The sequence below is a fragment of the Hippoglossus hippoglossus genome, chromosome 15 (assembly GCF_009819705.1).
Source record: "Hippoglossus hippoglossus isolate fHipHip1 chromosome 15, fHipHip1.pri, whole genome shotgun sequence".
NCBI classification, from domain to species: domain Eukaryota; kingdom Metazoa; phylum Chordata; class Actinopteri; order Pleuronectiformes; family Pleuronectidae; genus Hippoglossus; species Hippoglossus hippoglossus.
Window position 1 is genome coordinate 17,261,251 of NC_047165.1, and position 21,561 is coordinate 17,282,811.

The window sequence follows — 21,561 nt, forward strand, 5'->3', positions numbered from 1 at the left end:
TTCAGGCATGGGCTTGGTAAGTATGTCAGATTGAATTAAGTGGTGGCTGGAAATAACATAATTGTAGCAGTGGTTTTCTGACTTTCCTGTTTTTATTCACTCTCGCCCAGATGTAGCATTGAAATAATTCTTTATGTCAGTGCTCATTGACTTACTTTCATAAAGCGTCTTAATAACAATGTCATTCTGCAGCCAAATGTTAAAACACATGTTTAGATTGTATTCACTGATTATTCACAATCAGTGTTCTCTTTTCTGGTGAGTCTATATTCACAGTACATATCTTAGAGTATATTTGAAAGAGCAGGAGTAAAACACAAATCTCTCAATACAGTAAACCCCATGAAAAATGTGAATTATTTAGACATGAAAAAGAAATAAAGGTTCCACTGACCATCATCAGTCAGAGCATTTCACTGACTATCAGTCATCTCTATTATTTATAACACGAGTACTCAATAGTCGTTACTACAGACAGACAGACGGACAACACCTGTCAAAGTGGGATACTGCTGGTATGACGCCTCCTCCCTCCACTGTCCAGAAATGGAGCCAGAATATCCCTCATACAAACGCTGCACAATTGGAGACAGAGTCTGCACAGTAGAGATCCGGAGGAGGAGCAGCGGTAGTGAGGTGCCCTGGATGCTCTGCCAATCGTGAGTCAGGCTCAGCTGTCAATCATGATGTTTCAGCCTGTTTTCACATCAGCAGGAATCCAATGCAACGATGCAGAGGCCCCTGCATGTCAGATACAGGAAGTGGCTGAAATAAAAAAATCGTGAAAGGCTGGTCTGACAGATGGCACAGAGGCTGCATACTGCAGCCAGCCACCAGGTGGCCTTCAAGACGCTGTGTCTTCACTCTGGGAAGCCGTCGTGCCGTCCATCTTTACAGGCTATGGTCGAAAACAAGACATTTTTTAACACTGTTGTGTGAATAAGACCATATCCTTCGTGTTTGATTCATGTACTAAAGTGACTCAGTGAAAACTGCATTCACAAACAGTGACAGTATCTGTATGAGTTTACCTCGACATGTTGATGTCCTTTTATGGGGCCTGTGATCCTAGACATCACATACTGTATCTGAACTGGGCTGTGCTCCCCTGCCGTGTGTGGCCTTTCAGTCACAGTGCCTTTACTGGAGGAGAGCTGGTGGTGACTGACAGCTTTAGTGGGTGGTAGGGATGTGTGTGCTCCCCCAAGCAAGACGTGCAGCAGTCCTCAGCCACTCTGTGTCTTTTCCTCTCCTATCGATCAGAGGCAGTTAGACCATGTCTGTCCTGAAGAAAGGTCACAGGCTCTTTTTATGTCTCCAGTGTCACCGTGGACAGACACTAGTGGCTACTTCCATATATAAAAGCTTGTGGGGAGGCATGCAATGCTCTGGATCTATATAAATATTCAACTACAGCACTTTTTATGCCAACTCAGTGACTGAGTGGATGGACTTTAAATCCTGTCACATATCCCTACCCCCAACAGTGACTTATTAAATGGGAATGACTCTTTCAAGGAGGGAAATATATAGTTAATTTAATCCCTGTCTTCTACTAAAGTTGATGAAATTACTCTGTCCCCTTCACTTGGCAGCAAGAATCAAATATTAATTACAGTTAATCAAACTGTGCGGATTACAAAGGACTTTAGACGGGGGCCTAAATTTGACTCGTGCACCCCGAGTGCTCGCCGGCTTCATTCAGGCCGTGTTGGTGTGCTCAAAGTGCTGAGTGGTCCTTTTGCTGAGTTTGGAATTTTGGCGTATTAGCAAGTTATTAACTCCGTCTAATAGGAAACTCCTGCTCAGGGAATGCAAACGAGGTGAGAGAGCAGTTAGGTGACAACAGGAGCATCGCTCAGCCGCCCATGGGATTATAATGATGTGTTCATTCATGCACAGGGTGAGACGCCGACTCTGCGCCAACACGGCTGTGTCAAAAGTCCGTTCAGAGTCTTCTCTAAGTGTCTGGTCGTGAAATTGAACGCCACGGGTCATAAAGAGTCGTTATTTATTGGAAAACCACCAAAGGATTCCCATCTGTGGCTGTAATGTGAGGTGTGCTTGACGAGAATGGCCTTTATGATCATTGCTGGCTCATCAGTGCTGGGTCATCTTTATTCATGTCTGTATTGATTTCCCAGGCATGATTTTGTAATTGTGAAAACATGCAATGACAGGTGCATAAATCGCTTGTCACTTCACTAAAGATAGCGATTTAACTATAATAGCACTGTTTTAAAACCCCTGTTGTCTCCATGGATCATTTAATATAAGGGGAGAAAATGTATCAAAAGAGAAATGTTATTTATCTACATGCGTGTCAGAGCTATAGGCCCTGTATTCAACAAAGGATCCTTTTTCATGACAGTATTAGTTTTTTAGTGGCTTTATATGTTCTTCTATCACCAATATTACTTCTATAAACACATTCTGCATGTGAATATGCAGAGGTTGTAACCCCCCAGTAATCATACAGTCACACCCAATGAAAAATTTATATTTTTAAAACAAATGGCATTACTATCAACCTGACATGTACTTTGGGTTTAGTGCAAAATAGTGAATTGGTGAACTATTAAAAGAGGTTGAGCACAATAAACAATAAAGCTGCTTAACATCAGCGTGTTAACTGGCTGACTGTAAAATTGACAGAGCCAGACTCTTGTTTTTCTCAAGACAGGGCTATTTCATAAGCTTCTTTCAGACATGCACTGACCTCTAATCTCCTGACATTCTCTGGAGAATGAGAACACAAAGGTCTGTGTGAGAGGCTCTGGAGTTTCTCATGAGTTTCTCCAGCCAGCCCCTAGGTACAAATTCTGGACAATGTCCAGAGGAGCCGATGTAAGAAAACATCAAGAGATTTTGAGCAGGATTCACCGAGAGCAAAAATGCTCTCGGTGAATCCTGCCAAAAAATGAAAAACAAAAAAGAATACAAATATAACCTACTCCTGCGTTGTTTATGTGTAAAAGGCAAATTGTAAAGAAATTCGGAGTTCATGTCTGAAAACAGCTTAAGTGTGAATTATAAGGCTGCATGGATACTGTATATGTGTAAATAAAGTCACGTATCAGCTGATGGATTACAGTGCACTATCCAAAACTCTGACCTTGTTAAATTCAAACCAATCAGAGGATCCATGACGCTCAACTTAATCAATTAAGCAATAAAAACCCCAAACCGCAGTGTTTGGCTGCACAGTGGAGAAAAGCAGAGACCGTAGTTAACTGGAGTAAAACCCATTGTTCAGACCTGATGATGTGTCAATAAGTGTCTCTTTTACAAATGTTGGGGAAATGAGGTGTGTGACAAGAACAAAGTGTGTGCTGTACGGAACAAACACGGACACAATGCAGATGGAAAGGGGGTTTGCATCAATTAGCAGACATGTTCCACTCTGTATGTCGCCGTGTGTGTGTGTGTGTTTAGCGTGTATTGGAGTGCTCGCCATGCTTCAGCTATCCCCATTACAAAACCTCTCAGAAATGCCATTAGAATCAGTGACCTTTCAGAAAAACAACCTGCTCATACACAATACTTTAAATGCTGGAGACTCAATTACATCACATATACTGTATGCATGTTTTCCACCTTTTTACTGCTTTGGCAGAGTAAGTCCCCCCCCCCCCCCCCGCGGGTTTTCAGCTTTGACAAGTGAAGGTTGCAGGAAGGAAAAAAAAAGTCACGTTTTTCTTGATCCCAACCAGGAGACAAAGATCTTCAGTGATTCTGATGTTGAGAGGCTGTTAACAGTTCCTGCTGAGGAAGCTCAGCACAGTTGATTGGTGTGTCTTTACCCTCGGCTGAACCTCGCCGACCTCTCTGCCTCACTCTCTGTTCTCTTTCACCACTGGGACTGTTTCTCATATGAATAATAAGACCCACTCGAACTGATCCAGAATGTCATTAAATGGTAACAAATTAAATAAGACGTTCAGAGGCATGTTGGGTCCAACTGTATAAGTGACTATCAGACCCCTTAAGCCTTGTTCAGTGCATTACATTTCCCTGTAAGTCATAGAACATGTTTTTACACAGCATGATATCACACATGCAGCACGTTCCTAATGTTATACAAACCCAAGACACAAGTATGTTATCCATTACATCAAAAGGAAAACCCCAAGAGTCTTGTTTATCATTTTCATTCAGAGTTTTTTATCTCTTTGAAATATTCAGCTCTGGAGTGGAATTTAAACATGGTTCTTGACCTTGAGGCATACAGTAATATATGTGGGAAATATTCAAAACAAAATCCACTTCCTCTGCTATTTGCAGAGATTTAGCCTTTTTAGCTAATGTTACTTGCTCAGGTGTCATCAGTTGATCACGTAATAACCGATGGGGGAGATGGGACTCTATGAAGGTCTATATCAAGGTGCTCTGTGAATAGCTAAATGAAAAGAACTTGTCTTAAGAATAAGACAGTCAGCGTAAAAGAGCTCAGTTGAGCAACAGGCCTTCATATAAGTGTCTCCCAGAAATTACTTTCTTACACTAAAATAAACTTAATACCTAGTTATTAACCACTTAAGTTTTTCACCAGTGTGATAAGTAATCTAATGAACTATTTGATAAGTTGCAAAATGTTAACTGACACCATATATCATAGAATAGTCCCACTGACAGTGTGATACTATGAATAGCTGCTACTTCAGTATACCTCTCTGCTCTGGACTAAAATACATCAACAATTACAGCAGAGATTACCATGAAACTTTGTACAGATATGATTTATGACAAACCTTTTTTCACATTTTTTCTCTATACCACTTGCAAAGTTTATTCTGTTGAATATCTCATCCTCTACTTAATGCATATACATACAATTTTGTGCGGACATTCATGGTTCCCGGGAATTTTTATGACATATATTCTGTAAAACTACTGATAACCCTTATCAGTTTTTGTTTTGCAACGAAAATGAAATGAAACGAAACGAAAGTAAGACAACATAAACATTATAAAAGTTATACCTGGTAAACGTCTTATAAGAGACATTATGCTTTTATTAGATCTTCTCTCCTTTAGTGTGTTATATGGTTTTCTGTGTATGTAAAAGCTCTGCAAAGTTAAAAAGCCCACAGTCTTTGAGTAAAGGGGGTTCCTCTCCCTCACAGAAAATACTGAAGCTCCTGAAACACCTCATCGGTACACCAGTCCCATGACATCACAATGCCCGACCTTTGCATAATGTACACCTAAAGCTAGTCCGGCACATCCCCGAACAAAGCCATAAGCGAGATGAGAGGCTGATATTTCCTACACGCACTTGAAGTGGATGACCAATCACAACTTTGACTGATTCAATAAACAGTAAGAGGTAAATTATGTGTTTTCTAAAAATAAAAGCATGTAAACCTTTTCAAGTAATAACCCTAATTAAAACGACCAACCTGAATATGAGCAGAATATGTCTCTTATTCGCCCTGTCATTGTGAACAAGATGTTATTGTAAGCCTGCTGACATCAGCACATATGAGAAAACATAGTGTCTTAGTACAGCCAGCCTCACTAACACTCCCCTGCAGACTTGCACACTGCAGATACCACAGATGCATGATTATTATCCTACTTTCTGGGCTGCCTGGAGTTGGAATATGCTGCTGGACTCTTAGTGTTGTGGAACTGAAACATATAGTTGCTGAACTCTTTTTATAATAGAGGTGTCTTCTGCCTGGTAACTCCACCTCATGTTATTACCAATTCCCAGATGAAGAATGAGAAGCGGAGGTCTGTGGGTGATCGCAGGAACACCCTCTGATGTCTTGTGTCTGTATCATCTCCTTCCAAATTTTCTTAACTGGCACTAATCTCTTCAGGGCTTTCATTGCACAGGAAACATCATTCCCTACTTAGCACCAGCCGACAACCAGAATCACTCGAGCAACCCCCGGGTGCATGAGTAACTCAACTCAATGGAAACTGTGCCACTCACCGTTACATTCCCTATATTTAGTATGGCATTTTTCCTCCACCGATTTTTGCCAAAAGCAGATAAAGAGATAATGATGGTCTGTCCTCAACAGCACATTTCACCCGTGGAGCAATTGATAGATGGGCTTGTAATTTCCCCTCTTAGCATGAGAAAGAGAGAGAGAAACAGAGGGGAGAGCTTTCTCATTTGCTGCGACTCCTCCTCCGGCTCAGACAGCGCTGATGTGTCTCTAACTGATTTCCATGGCATCCTGAGACGAGCTGAGAAAGAGGAGCGGGAGAAGTGTGCTGTGTTGCACATTTGCAGGTTCCATCCAAGAGTGCGATGATTCGAGACTGTGCGTTAATCATCCTCTGTTCTCTTTCACTTCTAATCAATCATTCCAACAAAGTCAAAGTTAAGTAAAAAATGTTAATTAATGGGAGTATTTTGGTACAGGACTGTGAAAACTGAGCTTCAGTGGAAAATGAAATTAATAGTGACATTATAACCTTGTAATTTGCCTGTCTTCAGTTTTTAAAACAGGTTGAGGACGACTGATTGCACTTAGCAGTTTAATCATCCCGCTATTATCACACGAGTACACCAACGACTGAGTGACGGCAAAGTTTGTTTAAGGACACTTCTTTATTTTCAAATGTTGTATTGAAGTCTCAGAATAAAACTGTGTTGTTTCTCAGCCTTATTTGACAGACATCTTCACCACCCAACTCTTTTCTTCCAGCTGGGGGACTGAAAACCAAACCCCGGGTTGATCCGGGTCATCTTTTCCTCTTTAACTCTTGCCGGTGTCATGCACACAGCATTTATCTTCATGTAGTGAAGCGGACGGCAACGGATTGATGGCTACTCTCAATCTATCATAGTGCCAGAAGCTTTTTTTGAATATTAAAGAGGCTATCTCCTTGATCAAATAGGCTTTGAAGCCTTGCCAATATGCCCAGGATGGATATGGATCATATACGGGAGTGAAGGGCATTTATAGAAAAACAAAATGGTCATTTCTAAACTTGCAAAATGGTCACACCACATCTTTGCAAGAAGAAGAAGTGTTGCCTTCTTTATGCCTTTTTTTAAACCATCTGGTTATTTCTGAGCTTCATCCGTCAATAAACACATGAGTATGTTGTTGCCAATCAATGCGCGCAGACAGGCAAACCTTTCGGCTGCAGATGACGTATTAACAGGAGTCGCTCGAGTCTCTATGCAAATTAAACCTCTGAACTCTTCACCCTGCGTTCAGCTCTGACCCAACATTTATCAAACATTCATAGCTGCAAAGCTATTTGCATCAGCACAAGACCTACAATCAATTCTAGGCTCCGAGAGAGGTTTACCAACTGAAGGGCTGTCAATAACTATTTAAGATTCACTGTAGATTTCCCATGCGTGAATCGACCCCCTGCATCCCAAGGCTGCAGCAGGATACAGCGGTTGTGATAGCAGATGATATATTCCTCCCTGCTGATGGCTCGGGTCTGATTCAGACATATGTGGTCGCAGACTTATGTCAGTCCTACCCACAGACAGTATATTTTATTTAGTTTATATTTACCACTCGCTCCACATCTTCCATGAATAAAAATGGTAACAACAGTGTCTCTCCATTGGGAGTTTGTGTATTTATTTCACAGTTATTTAGACTTAATTGTGGCCAATTTTCTGCCTCTGAGTGAAAAAGCTATAGATTTTTATTCTCCTTGTGTTTTCACAGCTCCTGCATCATGTTCATGATTATCAGCCGTAAATATACCGTATGACTCACTAAGTCACTGCTTGTTCGAGTACCTCTCCATGGCTATTACAGATAAATGCAGCAATTGGACCAAACACACTTGAGATGCTAACACACAAGCTAACGTAATGGGGCGAAAATAAAAACAACAAAAAACTCATGAATTCATCAAGGCTTCTTTTAAAGGTTCAGGGGCTCGGATTTTGGATCTATGCAGAAAAACAATATGATATTCACACTTGTGTTTTGATCAGTCCGCTATGTTACACCCCAATGTTTCTATAGCAGCCCAGAACAGACGAACCAAACACACGCTCTATAGAGGGTCTTTTATAGTTTAAAGTTAAATTAAGGCCACCATCGGTTATCCTACATGCTTGGAAAAAGAAGATGAGAAGATGATAAATCCAAAATGCTGGGCCTTTAAAAGTGACCCAAAAAAATCCATCAATGGAGTTAGAAGCTAATAAATGATGCAGTGTGAACAGAATATATACTGGAAGCTACAGTGCTGCAGTTGACATGTGGAATTGAAGAAGACATACTATGATTCAGGTTAAGGATTTTAACTTGGGTTATTACTTGAAAAGTTTTCATTCTATATTGTTCACAAAATGCATCATTGTCCTCATAACGTCCACTGCCACAGCTCCTGTTTTCAAAACTGTGTGGTTTTAGCTCATGTCTCTTTAAGGCCCCGCCTATCGATAAAGTCAGATACGCTCTGATTGGCCAGTTGAGACCACTCTGTTGCGATTGGTCAACCGTTTCTAGCACGTTGTTTTCGACTTGCCTGGATTCTTTAGGGGGCGAATGTGCAGCATTGTGACACAGCGTTTCAGGAGCGTCAGTATTTCCTGTAGGGGAGAGGACGTCCCTTTACCAAGGACGATTTTATTTTTATTTTGCAGAACTTTTACATACACAAAAAAATTATAAAACATAATATGTCTCCTTTAAATAAGTTCCTAAACGATGCATCATTGTCATCAAAATGAAGTTTCCTCTTTTCATTGCTCACAGTAAGAAGACACAATGCCCAGACTGAGTTCACAGACATGCGAGCAGCTCTGTGAGGCTGTTGTTAAAAGCACCAGTGTCCTCATGCTGAATGGTTGAAAGGTTTTATTGTGATCTCCATGAAATATCTGCTGCCAGTTCAATGCAACATAAAACATCAACTTGTCACAGTTCTATACAGAAAAATCTCCAAGTGTTTGTTTCCCTTCCTCCCTCAGAGGTCAAGTCTAAATCAACTCTAACAAGACCCATTCTTTTGAGGCCAACTTTTAATAAGCGGAGCGAGTCAGTCCGGCTGTCAGAAGTAACTCTCCATGATGGGCCTTCAACCCGTCTGTATCATTATCCTGTGTGAAGTTCCCACCTTCCTCTGCTGGAGTGCTCCCATGGAAATGGAGCTTCTGTGGGGGGGTTTTGGGGCGGGGGTGGAGGGGGGGTCCGTGCACTTCACACTCATTCTGTTGAGAGGCACAGCGAGTCTCTGGAGACACGGTGTGTGCCCACAATGCAGATTCCATGTGTTACATTTTTATGAGCTTTGCTTGTGTGGCTCCTTTAAGGCCGACACAGAGCGAGTGAGTTTATGTATGAACGTGTTAAAGAAAGGTGGCTGAGACTGGGGGGGAGCAGAGAGGGATTTAGATGAAAGAGACGGGTCCCAGCCATCACCTTTGCAGCACGGTGCATATTTCCAGTCTGTGCTCTCTATCAATTCTGTGCCTTACCTGTCTTTGAGAAGCTCTATAAATATGCAGAACAGCCAGATGATATAATTCTTAGGAAATGCAAGGCAAGAGGAAGCATTGAGTCGATCGGATATGAAGACAAATTCTGATGGCTCTCCTAATTGACCACAGGAGGACGGCTGGGACTCACCTCCAGCATTTGAGCTCCAGCCAGAGGGAGGGAACCAGGGCTCTTAGCCTAACAGTGTTAGTATTATAGCAGAGGACATGGACCAGCTTAATACCAGCATGACACACTCATCCATCCTATTAGGTTGTCTGCAGTGTCTGATAGGCAGGCCATGTTTCATACAAATGTTCCCTCTTTGCTCTCTTTTAATATTCAGCGTGTAACACCCTCTGTAATGTCCCTGTGCTGTTTGAGACTCTGCAGAACAGCACTTAGATAAATACGCAGCATTCACTTCAAGAAGTTTCCAATTTCATAAGGAGGAATAGAACCATTACATGACATATTTCCTCTCTCAGATGGAATAACATTTCTTATAATAGTGCAGCTCTACTTCTTGCTCTGTGGAAGTGGTCACCCTATCAGACTGTGACCAAAGGTCTTGTATAAATGAACTCGCTGAATATAAATTTAAACCTCTTTTGTAGAAAAGTATGTTTTATTCAGGAGCTTTTCCAAAACAAGAGGCACACCACCTTTTTTGTGTCCAGGAAGATCCTTCTCAAGTCTGTGTACCGGGTTCCTTTGGTCGTTTATGTATAAATTAATAAACACTGATGCTAATTTCAGCAGCATCGCAGAGAATCCTCCTAAGGCGGACACCTCTCTTTCCATAGTCAGCGGAAAGCACATCAGAGTTGCTTCCCAGACTCAACTTCACAGCACAGGCGCTACAATAACTGCAGGAAATAAAAGCCTGTATGTTCGGATCAAGTGTGAAAATGAATCTCCTCACGCTCTCTGAATGTCCTCGCATGTCGTGCTTTGTTGACACCCTCTGAGGACGGCCTCTGCACGCCGCTCATCGATTGCTGTGGGGATTAATATGGAACCAAAAATGGTGATTGCAGCAGGGAATTAATACAGAGGCTCCTCCATAAGCTTCCTATTACAAAGTGCAGGTATATTAATCCTGTGCCATGAAGCACAGTGATCTCTGCTTTGAATTGGCCTGTGTGAGTCATCGTGGTGCTCATGGAATTATGGATTACACTCAAGAGGGTTGTGTAACATTCCTGAAGTCCCTATATGAAGATATATATACATACATATTTATATATATATATATATATAAAGAGTGTTACTTTTAAATTATATATTCTATGAAAAATGTATTATCACTCCTGATGAGAACTTTGCAAACTAATTGAATTACAAAAATGTTTTGTTGTTGTAAGATCGGCATGTTACTACTTTGAATCTTAATTATATTTTCAGCTCAATTCTTCAGTCACCACATTGTTAATGAAACAGCATAATGCAGGAATTCCCAGTTATTAAAGCACAATATGAGGTTCAGAAGTCCCCGTTTCAGTTGGTTAAAGAACACAGAGGGCGCGATGTAACCCAGAAATCTGCTCAGTCTTTTGCTGCCTGTTAGGGAAAAGTGCTGCGCTTTGTTTTTTCTCATTGTACCCAACTTCACACAGCGGATATGCATAATAGCGACTGCAACAAAGAAAGCATCTATTAAAAATTGAATTCATGAAGCTTTAATTCACTGTTTCCCTCAAATGCAAATCAAATGTCTTTACCACAGTGCAGATATAACAGATGACACTTGTGGAAGCTTTTGAAGTGCAGCTGCTGTAAATGAAACAGAGGAAACATCGCACCACCTACGGGGTCAGAAACAGCCAGGAAATGTCCTTGTGAAGGAAAATAGTGAAGTGAAATAGTTCAACAAAGGCAGGACATCTCTTCTCCCTGAGCTTTTTATCTGAGAGTCAAGTTCACCCGTTCTCTGTTGATTTGCAAATGGAGGTCTTTGACTTCATTCAGCCTCATGTCTGGATTTGCTCTAATTGCTAAATGTTGCGGTCGGGGTCCACACCAAAGGGAGAGGCAGCTCCGAGGATTCAGCTCCGCTCACCTTCGCTGATAAAAAAGGAAAAAGAAGTCTGTTGCTGACAGTTTCATGGGTTTTAGAATAAACAATGACTGCTCCAACATATTAAGCTGATGCAGTGAACATTGAGATTGCATCTCACTTGAATTATTGCCAGCAATATTTCCTGTCATTTTACATTCCCTCGGTTACAGCGACCGGAACCACCTTTTAGCAGTCGTCTCATTTTTTTGCATTAGATGTGCACGTTAGCTTGATATGACAGGTAATTTATTTTAAAACATGATTCGGCACACTGTCACCCTCTGAATCAAAGCACATGCACATTTTATATTCGCTTTTTATAGAAATCCTTATCATTACACCTTGTTTTTTATCCATCTTTGACAAATGTAAACAGATCTCATAATTAAAGATGAATTGAGGAGAGGGGACTCTATCTAGTCATTGTTTTCCGCTTGCTAATCATCCTCCTCTTCTGTCAGAAAAAAATGTATTATACATCAGAGCGGCAGAAGCCGTGATCAAGACAGAATACGATTAGATGAAAAAGTAATACTGACCTGAATTATTCACAATGAAAGTCATTGAAATGTGGATAAGTTAGAAATACATAGATTTTCCTCTGATCACCTTTATTTCATTGATAAAAGAAAACTACCTGTACAACTAATATCACTATTATTACTGTGTGTGTGTGTGTGTGTGTGTGTGTGTGTGTGTGTGTGTGTGTGTGTGTACAGAAGCCTTCTCCGATTGTGAACATCATGATTTACTTGACTAACTACCCAACTCACCACCAGCAAAATAATTTATAATAATAATAAATGTCCATACTTTTTCATCTGTTGTTTATTACACCCAGGACGTGGGTCATTTTTCTAAAAATAATCATTAGATTGTTAGTCATATCATTAGTGGTAAATTCCCTAGCTGTCTTCCAGTATGACTGAAAAAAATGTGATCAGTCTCTTTACTGGGGCGGCACGGCGGTGGAGTGGTTAGCACTGTCACCTCACAGTAAGATGGTTTGAATCCGTGTATGTTCTCCCACTGTGTCTGTGTGGGATTTCTCTAACTTCCTCCCACAGTCCGAAGACATGCAGATTGTAGTGAGGTTAATTGGAGACTCTAAATTGATTGTAGGTGTGAATCTACATACAGTTTATATAATAACTCTACAAATGTTGTTTTGAAATGTGTGGTGGACTCATATAGTAGCCTCACATATAATCCTGCTTGTTTAAGTTATTTTTGTGTTCTTGGGTTGTCTACGTACACAAACCCATCTGTGACCTGTGTACTGCTACAAGACTACACGTTATTACCTAAAGAACTTTTATTAAACCCCATTTGGGAACTGCCACAAATACAGACTGACCTCTTACTTGGTGAAAACAGGAAGTTATTATAGAGCACAAAGTCATTTCATGGGCAAAAGCCAAAGTGTGTGTTTAGGTTCGCGGATTGGTAATAGAGACAGCAAGTTTGTTCATATAGTAACTAAAAGTTTTAAAAATAATGGTATTTTTTTCCCTTGAAGAACTTTGCCTCCAGACTTGTTTTCTATAACAGATGTTTGTCCCCCAATGTCAGCTGGGACATTACTGCAACCCTTAAAAGGCTAAGTGGTATGGATAATGGACGGATGCAGTCTTTTCATTGTCTGGCAGCATCGCAATACAGTGCAATGCGAGGAATAACATGAATTACATTTTCGCTGTACAGTGTTCTTCTAAGCTGAGTTGATTAAAAGACGCATATTTGAAATTCTGACAACAATCGTGAGCATTGGACACCGAGCAGAGAGAGTGACGCATTTAGAAAATAAGATAGAAATTGATCACAGCTCAGATAAAGGCAAAAATCAAACATACAACAAAAATATTTCTATAATAGGACAGGGCAGAGAGGGAGAGACAAAATCATTCTTTGTCTTATTATAGATCCATGTTGACCTTTATGGCCAATTTACATAGAAGGCTTTCTCTTGTCTACAGGCTCCACAATTCCAATACAGATGTTCTTTATTCTTAAATTATATGACTGCTGTACACACTCATTTAAGTGGTGGCATGGTTCTATCATAACTGATATGCAAATATGCTTAAAGGGTAACAGAGCCCCCTTTGCTCAATAGCTTTGACTGTAAATTATTAACCAGTGCAGATGTGTAGAATTATAACCGACATTTTGTTTTGACAGGTCACACACGGCCAAACAAGCAAATCCTACAGAGATCAGCGAGGGAAATTGTCACTGCAGCTAATTGGGAAAGTTTGGATGGAGCCAGCAGCGTTCTGCAGGGGTTTTAAAGGGCTGAAGTTTACATGATTATTAACGCAGGAAACACAGGGAACAGAGCTCATAACAGCTGTGCTTGTCCTGACACAAGAGAGGATTTGTACAAACACGTTCCGCCTCGAGCGCTGATTCGGGTTAGGTGATTTTAGGTTAGTTATTCTGTCAATCTGAGCGGAAAAATATGCAAGAATTACATATGCAAGGACACATTCGGCAGATAAATATGACAGGTACACTGAACTGTGCCTTGTTCTCTCGCTGCCAGAGTTCCAGTGTATATATCACAGCCGATACTACAGGTAGAAACACACACCAGCAGCCTTCTCTGTTTAGTGAAGTGAAGAGCAGATGTTTAATCGAGGGACCTCTACTTTTATTAATCTGGTTCGGATGAGAAAATTGGCAACAGGTCGCAGACATACTAAAAGATCCATGTAATAAATTTGCACTTTAGGTTTTTGATGGTGCACAAACGTATGACAGGGGGAATGCCATTGTGACATTACACTAATTAGTTTATATAAATGCTCATTTTACGATAAGTTACGATCACAATTCCCATCAATGCACAGGAGTGTATTCAACACACAACCATAAGTTAGCTTTACTTACATTTTATTATATTGCAGGTTAAAACAGTTTATTAGTTCATTCCTTTGTTCATACTTAACCGTCTATTCCTTTGTTTTAATCCAACATGGAGGATAGTGTTTGAAAGGGCACTACCTGGTTTTTGTATTCTTGGTGATGTCATGGATCACATCACTGGGGCAAACCAAGTGAAGGGGTTTTCTTTTTCCATGAGAAAGTTTGCTTTGCTGATTTTCAAGCAGTGTTACTGATGTTTAGGCCTAATTCCTTTAATGGACTCATTTAGTGACGTAATTGAGTTTTTATTGCGGTAAAATAAGGTTAGAGGATTGTCTGTGAAGTAAGAATACTGTGTCTAATGACCTGATCATTATGGTTCAGGCTGAAGGTGGGAATTGAACACCCCATATAAGCAGTGCATTGCGCCTGGGGGCAAGGAGAGTCGAAGCTGTGTTGCCATCAGTATGCCTATCGCATTCTTTCACAGTTTGATTGTTTTCCCTTTCCCCCCCAAGTGTTTTAAGTTGCATGGAGTTTGGTGAGCACTGTATATAAAACTATTCACCTCTAAACCAACAAGAAGTCTGCTGAGTCTGCAAACCATCTTTTTTTTTTTACCATTGAACTAGACCATCCTACAGTCTGTCATTGTCACAGCGCTCCCTGGTGGCCTGAAATTTCACTTTGTAATTCCGGTGAACCGTGCTGGAACATTGCGACCTGCTTTACGGCATACGTCACACACCCTAACAACAAGAGCAGGACCAAGCAGCTAGCTATAAAAGACAAGAGCATGCTTTTCTCAGAGTGGACATCATGGCCAAGAAGCCAAAGAAGACGTCGTCCGAGGAAACGAAGAAGAAGAAAAAAGAATGTGACATATAAAGAAACCCACAGTGAATATCAGAGCATATTTCACTAATTGGCCAGAGCTGGAGGACAAAGGATGCAGGAGAGATGCTGACCTGATGTTGTCGTTAATGAACAGGTAAGTCATAACTTTAGCTTGTTTGCTTTGTCTTGTGCTATTCTGCTTGCTTGTCGTTGGTCTGTGTAAGGGAAGTTGTTGATTTCAATAATCAGAAGCCAGGTAAACCCATTTTGTTTGAGGTTTAACAAGTTAGCCAAACATTTTGATTTATATAAACTCGGACAGCTGCCTCGGCTGCTTGCTTGCTAGTGTTAGCGTCTTATAGGCTATATGCAGCTATTCTACAATGAGCGGGTGTGGGTTCTGAGGTTGCCAGTTTATTCTCCGTTAGATTGTCAAATCGTATTTACGCCAGTGACTTACGCTTTCCACCTGTAGGGGGAGCCTGAGTTCACTTTGCACTGTGTCGCTTTAAGGTGCGTTCCAAAAGACTATCTGTAAAGCTGAGAGTTCATATGCAGCACAGCTTCAGTGGAGAAAACCACTCTTCACACTGCAGGAAGTGTTGAAACTCCCAAAGAGAAAAACACATCAGAGGAAAAACATCCTTTCACAGCGTTGTTCTTTTTCACGATGCAGTAATTGTGAGCAGCAGTAAGTATACACTACTTACATTAAAGTCAAGGAGGGTTAAGAACAATATAGTCTTCGTAAGAGAAGGTTGTATAGGTTAATTCTTTGTAGTGACTTAAAAGTAATTATGTTTTTTGTTATTGTCTTTTGACCCATGGATGAAATGGGTTTGTTGACTGTAACCACACAGCCGAGCAGTTGTATCTGTGTTATCTGCAGCCCCGTCTTGAGTTGGCTCATTAACAATAGAGGCACAGTAGAAAACCCTATCTTGGCTCTCCCTGCTTTGTTGGTTTGTTTGTTTACTTGTATTTATTGATTTAATATTGAGAGTCGACAACAGAGAGCCTGTGTTCATGTTGGCGGCCTGGATTATTCCCCCGATCTGAACCCTCTATCATATTCATTAGTACCATTTTGGGCATTGTACTGAAAAACCCAAACTCCTTAGAAGACCAGGGAATGAAGGACTCTTCACTCTTCTTCGCAGATGAATGGCAGTTTTAATCTTGTATGTGTCTATTAATGAATCCCATGAGATTTTTATGAATTCTGCATGTTTAATTAATGGCATAGAAAGGCCTGATGCTGAACAATCATATCTCGCCGAATAAAATCTACATCCTGAAAATTTGGAAGCAATTTATTTACTGCTGGAATACTGCTGGTATAAGCGAATGGGCCAATATAAGATAAATCTTAAAATTTGACAGCAGAAGTTTTCTAACTTCATGTCCTCCAGTAAAACAAAAAATAGATATTCTATATTCAGCAGCACTTCTTGTCAGGTCCTGCCTTTTAAATGATAAGAATAAAAGCCATTTCTCTAACTGACGTCCTTATGATCTTTTACACACTCACAGATTAAATATGTATATTGAAATATGTCAGTAAATCTCTGCCTGTCTGTATGTGTCTCACATATCTCGCGGCTCAATTACTGTAGGTAACTTTTAAAGTTTCAGAAAGAAAACTGCAACCACAGGCCAAGCAAACAAGCAGGTTGAGAACAGGTACTGCACTATTTTAGTAAACGGATATGGTTACAGGTCTTCTAACGCTCACAAGTCCTTCAAAGCAAACAGTAAAAAGAAAATTGCTTTCCCCTCTGATACGAGACAGTGTTTTGTGATCTGACACCCTTATCTGGAGCCAATCCCAGCTGACATCAGGCGAACAGCCGGGGTACAACCTGGACAGGTCGCCAGCGTAGCAGGGTCAACATACAGAGACAAACAACCACTCACACTCGCATTCACATTTTAGAGTCTCCAGTTGACCTAAGCTCAATCTGCATGTCTTTGGACTGTGGGAGGAAGCTGAAGTACCTCGAGGAACCCCCTCCCACACACACGGAGAAACATGCAAGCTTCACACAGAAAGACCCCTGGAAAAATCATGATTCAAACCAAGAACATTTTTGCTTTGAGGCAAACCACTGCATCACCTTGAAATAAACCACTGCTGAAAAATAAATTCATGTTATGATGTGTTCACACAGATTTAGTTAAGTTCAGGCACAAGCATAACCTGTGAATATTATGGAGTGAATGCATGTGGTTTCCTGACCTATTTATTGGTCCCATCACAATTATTATGGCAGCTAGAGGGCTTTGTCACCTGGATATAAAGATATGCCGTCTTGGAGATGCCTGCAAATAACTGTTACCCTCAAACGTATTTCCCATCATGCTCAACTTTTCCAGGAAAGCATAAAGGGCCTGAACCTTCACAGGTCACATTCTGCATATGCTCTTTAGTAATTTTTTCATTCCACTTTAACCTGAGTAAAAACCTGATCCGGATTCAGTCTCGCATGTCATGTTTAGTGCATTGAGACAAGAAAGGTGAACTGTGTCATGAGTGGGGGAAAAAATCATTTAAGAATCCAAATTACGTTGTTGTCATGCCACTAGACCACATGGTCACTGAGGGTTTATTATTGTTAGTAAGTAAATAGCATCCCAGACCTCCAGTGCAAATGATCAATGTGATTGTTGAGATGCAAATTAATATGCAAACAGTGTTGGGGAATGTGAAGGGAGCTGATTCATGGTCACTCGAGGACAGATATGGAGAATGGACATGAGAAACAACGGAGAGTAAATGGGGAAATGTCAGGTTGGTAATTTTACTTTCAATTTTTAATAGCTTCCTCTGTCTCGGTACAAATGAGAAGTGAAAAGATGCCAGGCCTTTATTGACCAGTTGACATTTAAACCATTAGAGGATTCCCCGCATTATCCAATCATCCCTTCTACAAACAAATGCAGCTGTGCAATTCTCCAAAACAGAGCACTCCCCCCCCCCCTCCTGCTGCGCTGTCAGCCTTGCCAAATATAAAGAGCTGCTGCCGGTGACATGCACGCTCCCAAGGGCAAGGACAAACATTTGAATAAGGCCGATTCGGCCTAAAGGGTTTAAGGGGCGTGCAACCCTGGGACACGCATCCCAATTCGAGAGGTTCACTGACAATGAAATATGTGTGCAAGGACTGATTTTAGAAAAGAAAGATGGGATGTTGATCAAAGTTCAAGATCATTGTGATTTTGCTGAAGTCCAAAAAAGTAACTTGGCCAGTTCAGACTGACGAGGACAAACACAGGAGCCAAGTTTCTGTTGTGTTAATCTCATACTGACTGTGTTGATGTTGTAAGACGAGTCTGCAGGATGTTTTTCCAATGTTGGATTTATGTAAAATATGTTGAAGTTCTCTGCATCTAGTCAGGCACAAACAAGTCTCATGCTTGTTTACTCTCCTCCCTGAATAAAATCCTAAAGGGAGATCTTTTAATCTTCCATCCGAGTCCCTACATCCTGACACCAGACAACTGTCATGGAAATGACAGGAGGCAGAGGCATTTTTCACTGTCAGATTGACTTTTTAATACGACGTCTGAGTGCATGTGACAGCTAATCATGTATTCCAAATCGACTTCACAGCTGTAAAGCCTTTCAGCCTGCATTGTTTGAATTTCCCCTCTGGATAAAAAAAAGAAAAACATTTCTGCTGCTTTAAATATCACGAAAAATGCAAATAAGGATTTTTGTCCCTCTAAACCCAAGCTGGGGCTTTTAAGGTCGTACAGAATATTGATCTTGAAGCTGAAGCCGTTCCCAAATTGAACCTCCTGAAATGAACCCAGCAAACAGCAAGTGCAGCAACCACTTTGTGGTTGGTTATATTATTCAAAATAAAAAAAAGCATTCACTCAGAAAAATACAGGCACCATCTGATGCATCTGAATCGCAGAGAAAAGTGCTGCATGCGGCCATTTGAATGAATACATAAATAAATGAAAATATGGTTTGTAAATGAACCACATGAAATGTACATAGTGCAGAATTGAAGTTATCCTCATGAATAACAACAACAAAGAGACCAAATGTGCAGAAAGAAATATAGCCGATCACAAAACAAGCACACTCAAAGATGTTTTTCTTCTCATGGAACAAGCTTGTCTCCAAGAAATTACACTTATATACAACTAACCTGCAGCAGTAAATGTGTTTTTTAGGAAATTTACACCAGACTACGTTTATTCATGTACTAAGGATATGTAGTAGGTTACAACATACTTAAACTTGTTTTTTTATGCCTCCGCTCAGCCACTTGGATTTTATTATGGTAGCTAAGGGTCGAAGGTCAACGTCACCTTACGAAGTATGTTTATGTTTTTTTTTGACATGATATCTTAAGATCAGCTCGAGGGAATGTCTACAAATTTGGTACAAACGTTCACTTGGACTCAAAGATGAACTGATTAGGTTTTGGTCCTTGTGAATGATATATTAGGACTAACTATAGGGAATTTCATTACATCTGGTACAATTCACTTCGACTCACTAATCTTGAATGATATCTCAAGACCGCCTTTTCATCTTTTGTCACTTGGTGATTAGGTTTCAGTGGTGGAAGTTCAAAGGTCATAGTGACCTCATATGAACCTGAAAAAAAGTATGTAGAAATATGTACACGGACACTGCACCTGGTGGCGGAGGCATAGAACCACAATGCCGTAAATCTAGTTTGGTCAGGCTTGGTTAAGGTTGGTGGCTGTGTTTGTTTAACAAAAACCATGATCTTTATTACCAAGCGCATTAAATCAGGAGGGAGGTGCAGAGAAACAATGAAAAGGAGTAAACTAGAATGAAATGAAATTAATTGTGAAATGACAATTACACTTTGGTGCTCAGACCCCAGCAGGAAATAGAACACCATTGAAACAGTCATAGGAATCAGGTGCTTTGGATATGAAGGAGACTTCTGCAGCCCTGGTGGTGATGATGAGAAATGGAGCATGAAGTCAGGAGGTCTCATGACGGTGTGAAGGAAAATGAACTGAACTGATCTGAATTACAGGAGGGAGACGGAACAAAAACTCTGTAACATATTGCCGTCATTGACACAACTCGCATAGAAAGAACTGTCTGAGATGGAGCGTGCAGATTGGACTGAATCCTGAGGTTTTGACTCGCAGGGATTACTCAGACACAAATTTACCTCAGTATTTGAAATGTTTGCCATGTTTAATATAATGTCAATCATTATAACATTACAAAAGGGCATAATGACACTTAAGAAAGAAAAGCAAACTGTTGATTGGCTCATGGTGAGCATGCCAGGTTGTGATTGGATGAATGAGTTGGTGGCGCCAAGAGATAGCAGCAAGAGTCTTTTGCTTTGTTTTATTTGTTGTCCTGACACAGCTGGACTCTGGAACTCAACCCTGCTATTGCTTGTACAAGCACCCCCCACCCCAGCCACCGTGTTAAAGGCAGATCCACTGCCTCTAATAAATGTGCAAGTGTATTCTTAAAAACACACGTTGTCTCTGAAGAGAATGCAGCCAGATATTGTATTTCCTATTAAAATGTACATGTGTATTTGCTGTTACAGTTGATAAGTGTATTTTTGAGGGAAAACAGGGGAATCTTTACACATGGAGCCCCAACAATAAATATGGTCATTAATTTGTAGCACAAATACTGTAATAGTTAATACTTAATACTTAATACCAACATCAGGCTTCAGGGTTTTGAATCCACATTTTTAGATGACTTAAGGACCAATTTATATGGGTGGCTTCTTGCCACATAAACTCCGGCTGTCACATATTTATAAAAACGCAGACGCTCCTTTTATTAGGAGCCGCTTCCTTTTCTCTTCCCTCTAACTGCCTCACAGAAAACTCCACCATGTAAGACTTTTACTGAACGGAGTGCTTACACATTAGGCAAAACTGAAATTGCTGTGATAATAGCTGCATTAGGTGACGCGTGTAATGATGTGAAATAACTGCTGTCAGTGAAGAAGTGGCTTGTTAATTTTCTGCTTCTTGATAACGTGCAAGACAGAGAAAACACCTTTTTGTTGCTGCAATCACTTCTTACTAAGTGACATATTCCCTTTGAAGTGAGTGCTAAGTGATATAATGGCGTCTTGTTCTGGATGTAGAAAAAAAACCTCTCTCACCTGGAATGACAAACAGCACAGTGGGAAAGGAGCTTACTCATATTTGCTTTCATCCTTTTAATGATGTGAATACATATTTGATGTCTTCAGTTAGGCAAATATCGTCCATGTCTGCATCCACTTGTAGATCATTACAGGAGGATTATTGTCTGGTGTTTGTGAAGTTTGTCTTGTAACATAAAACATTCACACCGACAGTGCACACAGCAAAGTTTGTACTAAA